This window comes from Carettochelys insculpta, chromosome 6 (genome assembly GCF_033958435.1).
Source record: "Carettochelys insculpta isolate YL-2023 chromosome 6, ASM3395843v1, whole genome shotgun sequence".
In the NCBI taxonomy this organism is placed as follows: Eukaryota; Metazoa; Chordata; order Testudines; family Carettochelyidae; genus Carettochelys; species Carettochelys insculpta.
The window spans coordinates 42648628-42664476 of record NC_134142.1 but is presented as its reverse complement, the minus strand read 5'-3'; the positions used below and the strand labels follow the sequence as shown (position 1 = coordinate 42664476).

At 45.0% G+C, this 15849-nt stretch overlaps 1 protein-coding gene across 1 annotated transcript in view; it reads left to right on the top strand.

Annotated features, from left to right (window-relative positions):
- Positions 1 to 14914, top strand: part of GPATCH2L (G-patch domain containing 2 like) — a 94798-nt gene extending 79884 nt beyond the window's left edge. The window contains exon 12 of the transcript XR_012645918.1: positions 14835 to 14914. The gene's annotated coding sequence lies outside the window, so the exon portion shown is untranslated. The remainder of the gene's footprint in view (positions 1 to 14834) is intronic.
- Positions 14915 to 15849: the final 935 nt, after the last annotated feature.

Here is a 15849-nt window from a genome sequence, read left to right as displayed (position 1 = left end):
TCCATGGACTTGTACATGTCCAGCTTTTCTACGTAGTCCTTAACCTCTTCTTTCCTTGCCAGACTGTGTTGTCCAGTGCAGCAGTCTGGTGGCTTACCTTGTCTCTGAAGACTGAGGCAAAAAAGAAGAAAAGCATTGAGTACTTCAGTTTTTCCCTCATCAGCTGTCACTAGGTTCCTTCTCCATTCATTGAGGGAATCACACTTTCTCTGACCTATTTTTGTTGCTAACATACCTGTTGAAATCCTTCTTGCTATCCTTCATGTCACTTGCTAGCTGCAACTCCAGTTGCACTTTGGCTTGAGCAGTATCTTTATATTCCTCCCTAGTCATCTGTCCAAGTTTTCACTCTTGTTAGATTTTGTGTTTAAGCTCACCAAAAAAGTTTGTTTGTTTAAGCCAAGGTGTTTGCCTGCTGTATTTGCCATTCTTTCTGCATGCCGGGATGATTTGTTCCTGTACCCTCAATCAGCCTTCTTTAAAATACACCAGCTCTCCTGTTTCCTTTCCCTGTCATATTACCCTCCCAGGTGATCCTGCCCATCAACTCCTTGAGGGAGTCAGCATGCTCCACTAGTGCAGTCTGGGTAACTTTCAGGTGTGTTACACACATGAATGGTGCTTCTAGGGGACACTGCTCTCAGTGGCAGATGAGTGTAGTGTACCTGACAGGAATCAGATTCAGGAACTTCTCTCCCAGCCAGGCCATTTAGAGAGTGTCTGATCCTCTAAATCTCTCTACCAAGCCTTTCTCTCTAGTCACTTGGTGTCCGTAGATGAGTGGGAGAGTACAAAGATGGTTTGTGGCTGTGAGAACAGAGTAGTAGACATAGTGAATTGGGATGTTCTGTGAGTGAAGACAGCAATGAGTGTCCCAAGCCTGCACTACAAGCAGAATGTCTGTCAGTGCACCTTAACAGCTGTGTACTCAACAGCCCTGTGTAAAGAACTAGAGCCCTGAAAATTTGTGGACATCCACTTTACGTCTGCCGATATCTGCATTGGTAGAGATAGATGTGATTCTATTGTTTGCCATCTTTGCAGAACATGGATTGGACATAGATCCATTTTTTTTCTATCTGCACTCGGCTGTGGAGCTGTAATTATCGATTGGGGGTTGGCAGCATGCTGGTGGACTGCAGCTTCAGATGCTCTAGCCCAGTGGTTGAAGCCCTGAGCCCCTTGCCCTGGCATCCCCCGTAGGGATGGACCTCCTGAACCCCTGTGCAAGTCCCACTGCCCCCCTGAGGAATGGTGCCCCAGTGCCACATGTGGGGCTGAAGACCAGAATCCCACTGTCTCCTCCTGTGTAGCTTGAGCCTGGAGCCCAGCAAACCCCTCTCCTTTGGGGCTGAAGCCTGGTGCCTCCAAAGAGATGAAGTCCAGAGTCTCAGCACCAAACCTGGGGCTAAAGTCGAGGAGGGAGACAGCCAAGGCTTGAAGCTCCCAGCTTGAGTTCTGTGGGAGGGGCTGCCAGGCCTCAGGGCTTCCACCCTGCAGGGCCTGTGGATCCCCTGAAACCAACTTGTGGCCCCACAGGTGACAATGCATGCCCAGCTGAGAATGGCTGCTCTAGATGTTATGCCTATAGATGCAGATACATGTAAAAGGGAAACTATGGATTGTGGGTTGGATACAGTTGAAATACTGTGGACCAGATACAGATCCAAGTTTTTGTATCTACTCAGGGCTCTCTAAAGAACCATTCCCCTTAAAACATAAGTTTCTTGGGTCCCAAGAGACAGCTGTGTTTTAGTAATTAACCAACTCTTTCCAGTCTAAAACAGTACCTGCTGGTATTGCCCTCGTTAAAGGCCCAATGTTGATTCCATGTTCATGGACTTATTGAATCTGCTTTGGTTTGATCAAAAGTATTGCAAACTGTAGTGCTATCAGTTCAGGTGGTGTTAACTTATGCAGCAGAGTGACTAACAGTAACAATTGAGCCAGTTCATAGAAACTACGAGTCCCATCCTTTAGTGCCTCATGTTGAACTGAGTGGCCACACCTGAAAACAAGATGGAGCATTGCATTCTGATACCTGCAGTCCTTATGGACTACATGTCAGATAGTGCCTGCTTCACTTAGGGGCAGCTTATCCTCTCCACGTAAGTGTCCTCAACGAAGTATCAATAAAGAAAAGTCAACATTGAAAGGCAACCTATATTTGCACAGTGGAGGGAGAGAGATAAATGTAGCTGTTTCCTCACATTTGCTGTTAATGGGAGTTGCTTCAGTTTCCTCCACATCTTTTTACTAAAACTTCTTGAAGGCCACATGTTGGTCTGATCTGTTGCCTTGGCTGAGGAAGACGAGATGCTTTAGAAGTCACCAGATGATGTAGCTACATTCAGGCTAAGCCCCTGCATGAGAGGTTCTCTAGCTCACTGCTGCCCCAAGGAGCAAAGGATAGACTCCTGTCTTGATCTCCGCCCTCAGAATGCCACTTTGGCCTTACATAATTTTCTTCTTTGTAGGTTTCTTGGGGAGTGGTACTGGTGGCTGCTCTTCTAGCAAAGTAGGGCCTCCAGTGCACAAGCCTATCATTGCTGGGGAAAACAAAGCCTGGGATCTTCAACACTTAGACATAAGACCCAGCCCCTTGAGCTAAATGAGTACCTCCCTTTGCTATCAATAAATAGCTGGTTATTATCCTCACTGGGGCTAGATAATAGAAGGGACATGATTCAAGTCCACCAAGTCCAGGTGTTTCTTTTCTTGTATTCCACTATTCTGGGAGGTCCGTTCTGTAGGGTCCCCTAACTGGCCTCCTTGTTGGTAGTCTCATATGAAAGGCCAAGATCTGAATGGGCCTTGGAGACTGAACTCCAGGGATGTCGGAGGCCTGTGAAGTATTGGAGGGGTAGCTGTGTTAGTCTGGATCTGTAACAGCAACGAAGGGTCCTGTGGCACCTTATAGACTAACAGAAAAGTTTTGAGCATGAGTTTTCATGAGCACAGACTCACTTCATCAGATGCTGGTCTTGGAAATCTGCAGGGCCAGGTATAAATAAGCCAGAGCAAGGGTGGGGATAACAAGGTTAGCCCAGTCAGCAAGGGTGAGGCTTACTACCAGCAGATTTCCAAGACCAGCATCTGATGAAGTGAGTCTGTGCTCACGAAAGCTCATGCTCAAAACTTTTTTGTTAGTCTATAAGGTGCCACAGGACCCTCTGTTGCTGAGGCCTGTGAGTGGCTGTGGTATCAGAACACTTGCTCTGGGTATGTGTGCTGTATCTGCCCCTGGGGATGAACAGAAATTCAATCTGCAATTTTTCACCAGCACAAAATTTGCATGAAAAGTAGGGGTTTTTTGCAGATTCAATTCTGATTTAATGGGTACTCCTCCCTTCCCAAATGACACTGGACTTGGCCTTAATGTCCTGGACCAGAGGTTGGAAGGGGCATGTGCACAAAAGGTATCCTAGTGTGTCATCTGTCAGTTCCTGGATTTCCATGTTTCTCTCAGGTATGTGGCTGGGGGAATGAGAGAACTGAGCTGCTTGGTTTGACCTTGTGTTTTGTTTTGTTTTTTTATTCTCTTTGCACATGGCCCTAATTGATCTTGAAAAGAAGGGACAGTTAAAGAAGACGTTAAGGTGAAATGAAGCCATAACTGCACCTGGAGACTTTTATTAAGTGTGGCAAAGTTCCCTGGGCAGCGTTGAAATTGTTTATTGATTTTGGTATGGCTGGGTGCTCTGGAGTAATCGCCCGCAGAACTGCTAGAGAGAGAGAGAGAGCATGAGCTCCAGCTTCGTTTGGTCTCAGCGGGCTCCAGCACCTGGTTGCTCTCTACTGCTCTGGGATTATGCCTCTGTAACCTGTAAATAAATAGCCACAGCTGTCCCTACTCAACTTTTGTGCTGGCCAGATAGTAACAGCAAGGGTCTTGGCAGTGCCTGGCTGTGACCATCCAACTGCCTGTGAATTGCTAAAAAGGGGCAAAAAGTGACGATTTTTTGCTTTTAATATGGACAGTCTTGTATTGTTGCTAGTTAAATTGCCCTTCCAATGGGCACTTACAGAAAGGAACCCTTCTATGACAGCCAGCTGGGTTCTTCAGCTCTGCAGCCACTTAACTGATGGGTGGGTCAGCTTTGTGACAGGGGCACATGAAAAACATTCTACATGTTTCATCACTATCTTCAACAGGAATGTTTCAAGTTAGTGTCAAATACCACCTCTACGTCTCTGTCTTCTTGCTCTTATCCACCACCCCTGCGGATCATGGCATTATAACTGTGGCTGAGTGGGTTGGGGGAACAGAAGGTTTGAGCAACAGTCCTTGGTACTGAAACCAGGGCAAATGTCTTGTGGGTTGAAGACCAGCAAACGTTCATTACATCTACATCAGAGAGTTTTTAGTCAACAAAACTGGGGTTTTGTTGACAAAAGTTGCAGTGTCTACATACAAAATGTGTTTTGTTGACAGTCTGTCAACAGAACTCGGCACTTCTGCTGACAACGTTCTGCCTCTCCAAGATGAGAAATAACACCTTTGTCAACAGTCTCTGTCAATGCAAAAGATGTGTAAATGCTCTGGGGGCCCCTCTGTTGACAGACAGGGCTTCTGGTTCCCCAGGCAACCCTGTTTGCTGAGCTCCTGGTTGGTCATTCTGTCAGGAGAGTGGCTGGGCAGTCTGGCCTCTCTCTGTCGACAGAGCAGATGCTTTTTTTGATCCGCTTTTGTGTGTGGATGTGATCTGCCGACAGAAGTCTTGCCTGGAGATCTCTTCCAACAGTAAAATCTGTTGACGGATCACTGTAGTGTCCATGTAGCCTCAGTCTCTTTTCTGCCTCCTTTCATTTGGGGGTTACCAGCTGGAGTGTCCCATGTGGTATCAGGACTTTGTGCTGGCAAGGGTCCATGCTGCAGACTGATCTTCATCCGTGCACAAAAGAGAACTCTACATCCCAGTAATTTAATGCAGTGTTCTTCACACCACTATTCTGGCAGATAGCAAATTCTACATCATTTGGCTCATATTAAAGGTATTTGTGACAGTGTGTATCAACTCCACACTGGGACGACAAGATTTAACCCTGCTGGCTTAGCTGAGGAGGCCCCACTCCCACAGATCAAATGGGCATTCTCCAGTTTTGAGGCCAGGTATGAAGGCCCCTAGAGCAGCTCAGTTGGAACTGGGTGGGGAAGGAAGTGCTGAACCAGTTCCTAAGGGGGAACTGCCAGTACACCCAGGGGCTGACACCAGCTAGAAGGAAGCTGACACAGACATCCCAGCCTGGACACTTCCGGAGGGGAGACATGGAGAACACAGTGCTAGAGAATCAGGTAGGAAGTAAGCCAGGGAAAATTTTGGGGAGGATAGTAGCTTTACCAAAACAGCTTGAAATGTTTTGGTTGTAGCCCCGCTGAGCAGGTGGTGGGCATCTCTATGACTGATAGGGCACAAGGTTGGGACATCAGGGCAGTCTGGGTCCCCCATCCCTCCCATCACTGTCTCCCAAGGTGATGAACCTTAACCCCATGTTACTGACTCTGGCCACTAGGTCACGCTGCTCTGCACCAAGCCGGAGCTGTGCTTGACTCTGGCTGTTAGGGCTGCACAGCCTTGGCAGAACAGTGCTTTTGCTATCGAGTCCAGCTGCCTAGCCAGGTTTGCTGGGGTAGATGGGACTGTGGGCAAAGACCTTACTAGCAAGTTACATGGGGTTGAGCCCTGCCCATGGGGCCTTGGCGCACATGGCCTGCCTCTAGATGGGGATGGGCATACCAACCCTGTAACAGTATTGCAATCCTCTGTCCTCACTCTAGAGATGCTCCTCACTACCTTCACTGTACGAAGGCCCTTTAGTTCTTCCATCATTTCATGACGTATTGAGCTTATACTAAAGAACTCTTGTGTACAGGCTTTGTTTTATTTTATCTTTCCTACTGCTCTGATTGGCAAGGGAGAACAGAGGGCAGGGTTCCACTGGCACTTCAGTTGTGGTTAAATCAGAGTTAGTGGAGAGTAATCTAAGAATTACGCTGCAGAGCTCTCAGTACCCCTGCTCTCTGCAGGCAGAGTCAAGTTAATAAGGGGAGAGGGATGAAGGGTTTTTATTTCCTCCTCCTTATTCAGAGTTTTATTTTGACTTGATCTTCCTGATGACATACATTGTCTTAGTCTCTTTCACTCCTACCATTAGTTGATATCAGATATCTTAGAAAGGTGTAGATATTAGATGAGGGCCACTCAGGTATAAGTGTCTTTGAGGGGAGGTAAGTGGAACAAATCTGAAGTCTTAACTCTTCCCTCAGCAGTGTGCTTCTAGGATTTCCTAGAACCTGCGGAGCATTGGTAAAATTATTCTGTGACACTGGAGGTATCAAGGAAGAAAAACACTTTTCTAGTTATCTTTACTCTAATCTGAGGAGAGGCATGGGATTGTGAAGCCAGAGGAAAGCTGAAAGCCTTGAACTTCAAGTTTTTAGTGCCATAAACCAAAGATTACAGGAATAAGTGTAGAGTTTGTACGGATTGTAGGTATCTAATATGTGCTCTTGATATCCTGTATGTTGCTTTATAAAAAAAGAGTCTGTTTAAGAAGAAAAATTAAAATGGTTTCCTATAATAAATGACATAAATGTTATACAAAATATATACCAAGTATATTGCAACTACAAAACCCCCCTCAGCTTCAAAAAGTACAAAAATATGATGTGGCAATGTAGATAATTATTTGAATACCCCGGCGCATTCTTTGACACATACAACATGTGAACATTAGCATTACAAACTCCAATGACAATCTTAATTCTGATCCTTTTTATCTTTTTATTTCTGTGTAATACAATTGTTCAAAAGTTTGTGTAATAAGTACGGCATAAGGACAATGAGTAATTTTAATGCACATTTACATTTTGACTTGAAAATGCAACTATGGTAAGAAAATTTGCATCTTTATATACATTATCTTAGCTTGTTATTGCTATATTTTGTAGGAGTTTTTAATTATAAAGCTATTATATTGGCTTCGCTTGTAATAGCCTTGGAGCATTGCTTGAAATATTGTCATTACAGTGCTAGATTTCCTCACGATTCCCCAAGGTTTTCGGTGAAATTTTTTGAAAACCACCAATTTTTCACTGGTACTTTAAAGTAAGTGTAGGGGTATAATACATGCATAATATTTGTAATTAGCAGTACTGAAATTGTTAAAGGGATTCAGTCACTCTCTGTTTTAATACTCTTCCCAAGTGTATCTCTTTTTTAGTTTTGTTTAAAGCCACAAAAAATCCTCACACAGTCCTGGTGAACCAACTGCCAACACTTGCTGCTGATTTGTACTAAGACTTCATCTAGTTTCTTTTGCTGCCTGTGTAGCCTCCACTTGGCAAAGCTCCGTCTGGTTTTAAATTCTTCAGTCCAACACCTCAGTCTGAAACAGTTATTTTTAACCTGTCCTGACCTCTGTTTGAACAAGAATAAAATAGGGGTTGGGCAGAATATGACACAAATCAATAGGTTATCCCAACAGATGTGATCTTTGGTGCCAGTGTGCCTTGGACACTTGCTGCAGTAACAAAGATAAATGGTGATTTGTTAACATCGTAATCTGGGAACTGGGTGGCTCAGTGGATCAGGCAGTGACCTTTAATCACTGGGTCTCTGAGCTCTGAACATTGAGATGAAATCACAGTTTGTTAGTGGGAAGAGGAAAAAGTTCGAGAGGGCTCTTCAGGTTTGTTTTCAGTGATAATCACACTGTTTGGCACAAAACAAACTACAGTGGAACTTCAGAGTTACACCTCAAGAGTTGTTGATAACTCTGAAACATTTGTAGCTCTGAACAAAATGTTATAGTTGTTCGTTGAGTAATTTACAAGTGAACATTGGCTTAATATGGCTTTGAAACTTTACTAAGCAGAAGGAAACTGCTGCTTTCCCTCTCCCTTTTTTTGTAATTTACTTTTAACACAGTTTTGTACTCTCTGTTTGTGTGTTGCTGCCTGATTGCATACTTTTGGTTCCAAGTGAGGAAAGTGATTGAATGGTCAGTTCGTAACTCTGGTATTTGTAATGCTGAGGATCTATTGTACTTACAGTCATTCAAAATAGAGAAGTCTCTCTGGTACCAGCCCTTTTCAATGGGAATTGAATGCTAGCTTTCCCATTCCATTGTAGCCCAGCCCAGCCCAACCTCTTCCAGCAGGGGGGCACAATAGGATACAAGATAGAAACTATCAAAACAAAAAAGCAGTCCAGTAGCAGTTTAAAGACTAACAAAATAATTAATTAGGTGATGAGCTTTCGTGGGACAGGGCCACTTCTTCAGATCATAGTATACCAGAACAGACTCAATATTTAAGGCACAGAGAACCAAAAATAGGAATCAAGGTTGACAAATCAGAAAAATTATCATCAAGATGAGCAAATCAGAGAGCAGAGGGGCAGAAGGAGCGGGGGACATCAAGAATTAGATAAAGCAAAGCATGTAAAAGAGCCCTTATAATGAGCTAGAAAATTGCCATCCCAGTTCAAACCACATGTTAATATGTTGAATTTGAATATAAAAGAGAGTTTAGCAGCCTCTCTTTCCAAACGGCTGCGAAAGTTCATTTTCAGTAAAACACAGACTTTCAGGTCATTAACAGAATGGCCCACTCCATTAAAGTGCTGGCTGACAGGTTTGCGAGTCAGGAGTGTTTTTGTGTCTGTTTTATGCCCATTATTTCTTTGTCTAAGAGAGTTTGAAGTCTGTCCAATATACAAAGCATGTGGGCATTGTTGACCCATGATGGCATATATGATGTTAGTTGAGGAACATGAGAATGTGCCCATGATTCTGTGAATAACCTGGTTAGGTCCAGTGATGGTATCTCCAGAATAGATATGTGGACAAAGTTGGCAATAGGCCTTGTTGCAAGGAAAAGTTCCGGGATTGGTATTCCTGTGGTATAGTCTGTGGCTGTTGGTGAGAATCCTCATAAGGTTGGGAGGCTGTCTGTAGGAGAGCTCAGGCCTGTCACCTAGGGCCTTCAGGAGTGTGGCATCCTGATTAAGGATAGGTTGTAGGTCTTAATAATGCGTTGCAGTGGTTCGAGTTGGGAGATGTAGATAATGACCAGTGGCATTCTGTTATTGGCTTTTTTGGGCCTGTCTTGGAGTAGCTGGTCTCCGGGTATTCGTCTGGCCCTGTCAATTTTGGTTTTTTTTGTTTCTCCTGGTGGGTAAATCAGGTTTATGAATATTTGGTAAAGATCTTGTAGTTTTTAGTCTCTGTCAGTAGGATCAGAGCAAATGCGATTGTACCTAAGGGCTTCCCAACCTTATGAGGATTCTCACCAACAACCACAGACAGAACATGGGTACTTGAAAGGGGAGCGAATGGGGTGCAGGTCAGAATGGTTGGGGGTTGTGGCACCTGGATTTAAGGCGGGGGGGAGGAACTTTGGGGTGTGGGACTGTCTATATCCAAGCGTTACAGACAGGTGGGACTTGGAAACAAAGCTTGGGGTGAGCCAAGGGTGGGATTTGATATGCTGAGGATGACTCATTGTTTTCATTTGGCAGGGAGCTATTTTTATGTGGATGTCAAAAAGTCAGGGGTGAGAGGTTGGGGCTGATGTTCCCTCCTTGTATATCTATGAGCAGAATAAATCTTTTGTGCACAGGGTCATGTGTGGATGTGCACTACCAGTGGAAATGCAAGATGCCAGCTGTGGGTACTGGGGAGCTCTGTTAATCAGCTGGGTGGCATTTGAATTTCTCCGGGGTGGCAGCCCAAGTGCTCATGTTACTGGGAACACTGGCTGGGACTGTCTGTCCATATCTATTCTAGTAAGTAATGAGACAGACTCAGGCCAGGGCTACAGTCAGAGGCCGTGTCTATACTAACAAGTTCTTTTGGAAAATCCGGCCCTTTTTCAAAAGAACATGCGGAGTGTCCACACACAAAATGCGCTCTTCCGATCTGAAATTGAAAAAACGCGGCTCGTCTTCTGGAAGCAGTCTTGCGCTCCTGGGTCAGGAGGAGCGCCTCCTTTCCAAACCTTCTTTCAGAAAAAAGCATGTGTAGACGCTTCACGGGCCCTTTTTTGAAAGAGCGGTCCCCATGGTGTGGATATTTCAATCCCTGGCCCGTTCTTTTGAAAGAGCAGGGGCTGTATGGACGTGCTCCATCGAAAGAACAGATTGCTTTTTTTAGGTCCTCTTTTTTGTGTGTGTGGATGTACCCTTTCAAAAGAAGTTTTTTTTGGACAAAATCTTCCGGAAGAACTTCTTTTGAAAGATCGCTGTAGTGTAGATGCAGCCCTAGAGGGATCCAGGATGTGGGCTGGTGCAAGCCCACCCCCAGCTGAAGGATCCCTCTCACAGCCTACCGGGAGACTCCGCTGGTCCTAGGAAATCAAATGATTATGGAGGACAAATAAAAATAAATGAACGGGGTGAAGGTCAAAGGGCTGAAATGAGAAACTGGTAGGGGATACTAAACAGAGAGCCCCAGACAGCTCCCACTGCTCCCCAAAAGCATTCAGGGAGCCAGAAGATGCCACCAGAGGAACTGTGCTTGGATATGTGAATGAATAGAGGGACGAAAACAGGCCCCACAGTCGCAGGCCCCTCTGTCAGCAAACCTCTCCTGCTTGGTTTTGTGAATAGCCACCTGGGCCATAGTCAGGAGGAGGTTGATGATGAGGTCCTGAAGCTTTGTAGGGACATGGATGGGGTGTGTATAAATCAGTAGGTGAGGGGAGGTACAGGAGATTAGTAGAAGAGAAATGTATTAGCCACAGTTTCAATTGGTCCCTGTTCTGAGGGTAAACTAATAGAGGCTAATCCAGAACTAACAGGAACTTGCCAAAATCAGTGAGGGCAATCAAGCCAATTAAAGCACCTGGAGCCAGTTAGGTTTCCAGAGGCAAGGGAGTCAGATTAATCAGAAAATCTGGGGGCAATTAAGAACCAGCTGAGACTGGTTAAAAAGGGCTTCCCTGCTGGTAGTTCATGCACAGAAGCAGCTGAGGGGAGAAGGTATATGGTGGAGTTGCTGGGAGAGGCAAGTGTGAGTAGGTCCTAGAAAGAAAAAACTGTGTCTAAGGAAAGTGCTGTGGAGGGTGGTGGGGAAGTGGCTCAGGGTGTTGTAGCTGTCACATGGCTGTTATTGGATTACATTTGCAGCCAGCAGATTTCACAGGTTTCTTGGGCTGGAGCCTAGCGAAGAAGGATGGCCTGGGTTCTACCCACCACCCTTTCCCCATTACTGTATGGGGACAGGACTGGTTTTGGTAAAGAGTTATGCCCTGTCCCAGTTGGAGGGGCCTCAGTGATGATGGAATTCAGTTTCTTTACTTTTCCCCGTGCTGGCCAATGATTAGAGTAGCTCAAAACAGCAAGTTGGTGCCCTAGAGAGAGTGCTCAGGGTTGCTTTAAGTTTGAGGCAAGCAATCTGCTTAAAAGCATGGGACCCACCAAGACTGAGGAGGAGCTTTGTGACAGTAATCTCTTTGTAGTGCTCTCTAGTGTGCTTCAACAGGGTAACATTAAAGCATACCAGGAATCTTTCATGCACACCACCAGGGTCTGCAGAGACCAATTAATTCGCAATACATTAGTGTGTTTGAGAAGTCACACCCCTGTACTGTAATACACATTAGTGTTCCATTTAGACAAGTCCTTGGACGCAAGTAACCCTTTCTGGGGTTTATTAGATAAACACCAATTTCTTCTTTAGGATGGGGATATTTTATTCATGTTTGTTCGTTAAAACTGAAACTTGGAAACTGTAACTGTGATTCACCTCAAGGTCATAGTTGTGCTATACTGAGACACAAGGTTTGCCTCTTGTTCCCCAGTTACTGAAGTACAGGTTGAACATCTCTCATCCGGCACCCTCAGGATCCGACTAGTGCCGAAAGAGAGAATACGCTGGACCTATGGGAGGTCAGTGCTGTCTAACAGTATTACCAAGACTTCCACTGCACACTGGGCTCTTTGAAGACATTTTAGGGTAAATTAGAGCTAAAGAGCATCACAGAACACTGAGAGTCAGGACTGGTAGCTGTAAACAAACTTTATGGAACAATGGGAAACTTGGCCACACCCATGACAAGTGGTTGCCCATCTAACTAAACTCATGCTGGATTACAGATGTTGCCATATGAGAGAGTTCCAGATTAGGGAGGTTCAAACTGAATTCCATTTGCAGCAGAGGGGGTTGGTTAAAAGGAAACAAAGCTCTTCCATGAGGCAGGTTCAGCATTTGATTTAGCTTGTTTAAAGCCCCATGCCCTTTACATCTAGCTCTGTCTCATACATTTCTTGTTGCCCATTACTTTGAGAGCTGCTTTTTTTTCACCTGGGCATTGGTCCAGTTTGTGTATCTCCTATTTCTTTCCTTCTTTAAGAAACTTTATTCCAGCCCACAACATTTCGTGACTGTCAAATGGATGCATTCATCCTGCACTCTGTCTGGAGATAAACTCAGACCAAGACAAATAGGTCTCTTTTTTTGCAAGTCTTTGAGTGGGTCTTTATCCAGAGTGTCCTGGAGCATGTGTCTCATTCTTCTCAAATTTTATCTGTCAGTGTTGTGACTATTGACTGACAGCGTGCTTAAACTGAGCAATTGTAACTGAAGCTGCAAAGTTCCTTTGCATGTTGAGAGCTCTCTCTAGCTGCTTCCTCCTTGCAAGAAGTTTGGAAAGATAATTCTATCCTCTGCCCAGGGATTGGGGAGATAAGGGTGAGAGGAAAAGAGGTGGCTGTCCGGAGGGCAGGTTTCAGCTGAGTGTCAGATATTGCTATGTTTTGTCAGCTCACCTGTCAGTGCAGGAACCTCCGGTGAGTGCTGCAGAGCTGACTGAAAACAGCATTCCTCTGCTCTGGGTCTGCACAACACTGGCAGTGATTTTTGTACAGCCTGTCCGTCGAATCCATACTTTAAAATGAGGGTGCTTTCTGGTAGAGTTGTTCCTGACCAGAGTAGATCCAGTTGCCCTGCTCCACAGCATGCCTGCCCTCCGGCTCTCAGGCCAAGCAACTGTTTTCCATCTTGGTTGTCTTCAGATATTTTTGAGCAGAAAAGCTGAGCTACTCAGACCCTTCCTTTCTATCCCCACTTCCAGTCCTTACAGGAGGAGACATTCCCTCCCCCAAGAGGTATGTGACAGGAGACAACAATTTTTCCTCTCCCAAGCTGGAGGTGTATGGTGGGGATGGGTGGATGAGGGTTTGGGGATCCTGAAATAGAAGTATAGCATAGGAAACTAAGATGGAAAAGAGTGATTAGGAAATATGTGGAGAAGCACGGCATAAAGAGGGAAATGGCATCATAAGAATAAAGAATAAATGTTCAAGCCAGGCCAGCCTGATCACTTTTTGTTGCTGTTGACTACTGATTGAAAGGAGCCATGGGCTGATGACATGGATGCATCTGAATTTTAGTGAAATATATGTTGCTGTTTTATGAAATCCTGTTTCCAAGTGAATTATTGGTTAGAGTGGATGAGAGTGTGGGGACTGAGAAGTAGCCAGAGGTAATGGTGATCCTAGAAGAATCTCCAGAATTAGAGATTTAAAGACCTGGCAATCTAGCCCATCTCTACCATTGAAGACTCTGATGGTAACATATCGAGTGGCAGGAAGGTGGCCAGTGAGGTGGGGCAAGGATTAGCATTAACCCTGGTGTGATTAATCCTCTTAATTAGTGATCTGGAAGAGGAGGTAAATAGTCCATTAATTAAGTCTGCCATGGTACTAAATTGGGAGTGTTCCAAGAACCAGTGATGAGAGAACAATAATGCAAAGGGGTTTGGAGGTTAGAAACATGGGCAGGAGATAAAACTACATTCAACCCACACAAATATAAGCTGGAGAAACAGCATCCTGAAACATGGCAGTTTTTAATGTGGGGAGAAGTATGAAAAGTAATGGTGGCAGAAAGAGACCTAGAGACAATAGGGAACAGCAAATGAGTGTATAGCCTGCAGTGTGACAAGGCTGGGAAACTTGGTGTTCTGCTCACTGGAGACAATGAGCTGAATGCAGTGGAAAGACTCCCCTGGACTCCTGTGATTTTTGGATTGAACCTGTGGTGTCTAAGAGGAGACCCAAATGAAAGAATTGTGAGGGTGGACGAAGAAAGTTCACTCATTTAAGGTGACAACCCAAATCCTGGGAGAAACAAACTAACTGGGGAAACAGGTGATGAATACAGAATTGAATCAGTAGCTGGACTGTTTCTCTCTGCACATAGTAAATACTAGGCCGTGCCCATCTCCACGATTTTGCATCCCAAGAGTTCAGAAGGGCTGCCGCACCAGTGTGGGCGGAGTGACCCTCACAGCCCTCCCGGGAGAAAGGTTTGCCTGAACCTCTGTTTTGTGATGAGGAACTGAGAAGTGATTTGGATGGTGCCTCTGATCTATTATATAACCAAGTTGGAAACCCAGTTCTTAGTCCCCTGCTCTTATCATTTGAGACAGTGCTGCCTGCATTCTTGAGTATTAGTCTTAAATATCCTGAGCTGAATGACCGTGAGATTCAGCCTAAACTCTTCTTTTTTTTATTTCATCCCACTACTGTCAGCCATACCCTTTCATACCACCCAACATCCCTGGACTTTTTCCCCCCTTTAGCAAACCTGTGGTGCATGGAAATTTCACCTTTTGATGCCAGTAACATGGTTCATGGTAACAGGTTTATCTGAGAGGGGACCCTGGGCATTTAAAAAAAAATCTATTTCTTCCTCTGCTGCCCACACAAATTTAGAGGTGGTTCAGCACTGCATTGGTCAGTCATTAGTGTACTCAGTTGTCTTTTGTAGAAGAAAGGGGTAGAAATGTGGACTTTATCTGAGTACATGTGTACTGTGTATTGCAGGGCATGGGTGTCTTGATGTAGCCTGCTGTAATTGTCCCCCTTCATAGACTCTACTTCGCTTTGCAAAGAAATACCTAAAGGTAAGACACGTGAAAGTTGTCATGTAGTTAATATTAACCCTGGGATATGTTGGCCTAGAACTGCTTTAAAGATAAGCTCTGTATCACATCCTGATGATTAATACTGTGTACAGGAGGGCCAGCCACTGTGCGCTGGGATGTTTGAGTCTTGGGGAGCCCTTCGTGTAGAGTAATGGGGTTTCAGAAGGGTGGTGTAGGGGGCATTCATCTCTAGAGGTCAGGGGAGGGCAATGAGGAAAGGAATTTTATCATTTTTCCTTGATGGCTTTTTGTGCCCTGCAGTGCTTTCCTGCCTGACCTCTGCAAACTGAGTTCACATGGCCAGCTTGCTGCTGCTGCCTCTGGATAGATAACAAGACAAGCTTATCTCCCTGTGCTCTGCCACTGCCTCTGGAGTCTACACCTATCTCCTCATTCACAGAGGCAGAAGGAGGGAGGCTAAAGACAAAAAGCAGGTAGACGTTATATAGGCGAAGGACAACCCTGCATTTCATCTTCCCACAACCAAAAGTTCTCAAATTTAGCAACATAGGATGGGACAGACCAGTTCATACCAGTAGTTCTTCTACACCAGCATCCTGCCTTCAGTGGTGACCTGTGTCAGATGTTTTGCAATGGTCAGTTATGGAAAAATCAGCCCAAAAGGGGAGTTTCTTCTGCCCCTGTCAGTGATTAGTTTGTGTGACCTGAAATATTTCTATTTCAATCCTATCTGATACAGTTGTAGCTAGTCTCATACAAGAATAGCCAGGATTATAATAGCTAAGCTTGAAAGTATTTTGGTTGGGATGCAAAACCTCATGCTTCAGGGTTTAAGACAATTTCCAACTACTAGGAGTAGGATGAGACTTTCCATGGAGAGGGGCATGGCAGCCTACTGTGGGGTGGGGGTTTTCTGGGTGGGTTTTTGTACCTTCATCTGACAAGTTGGGTTC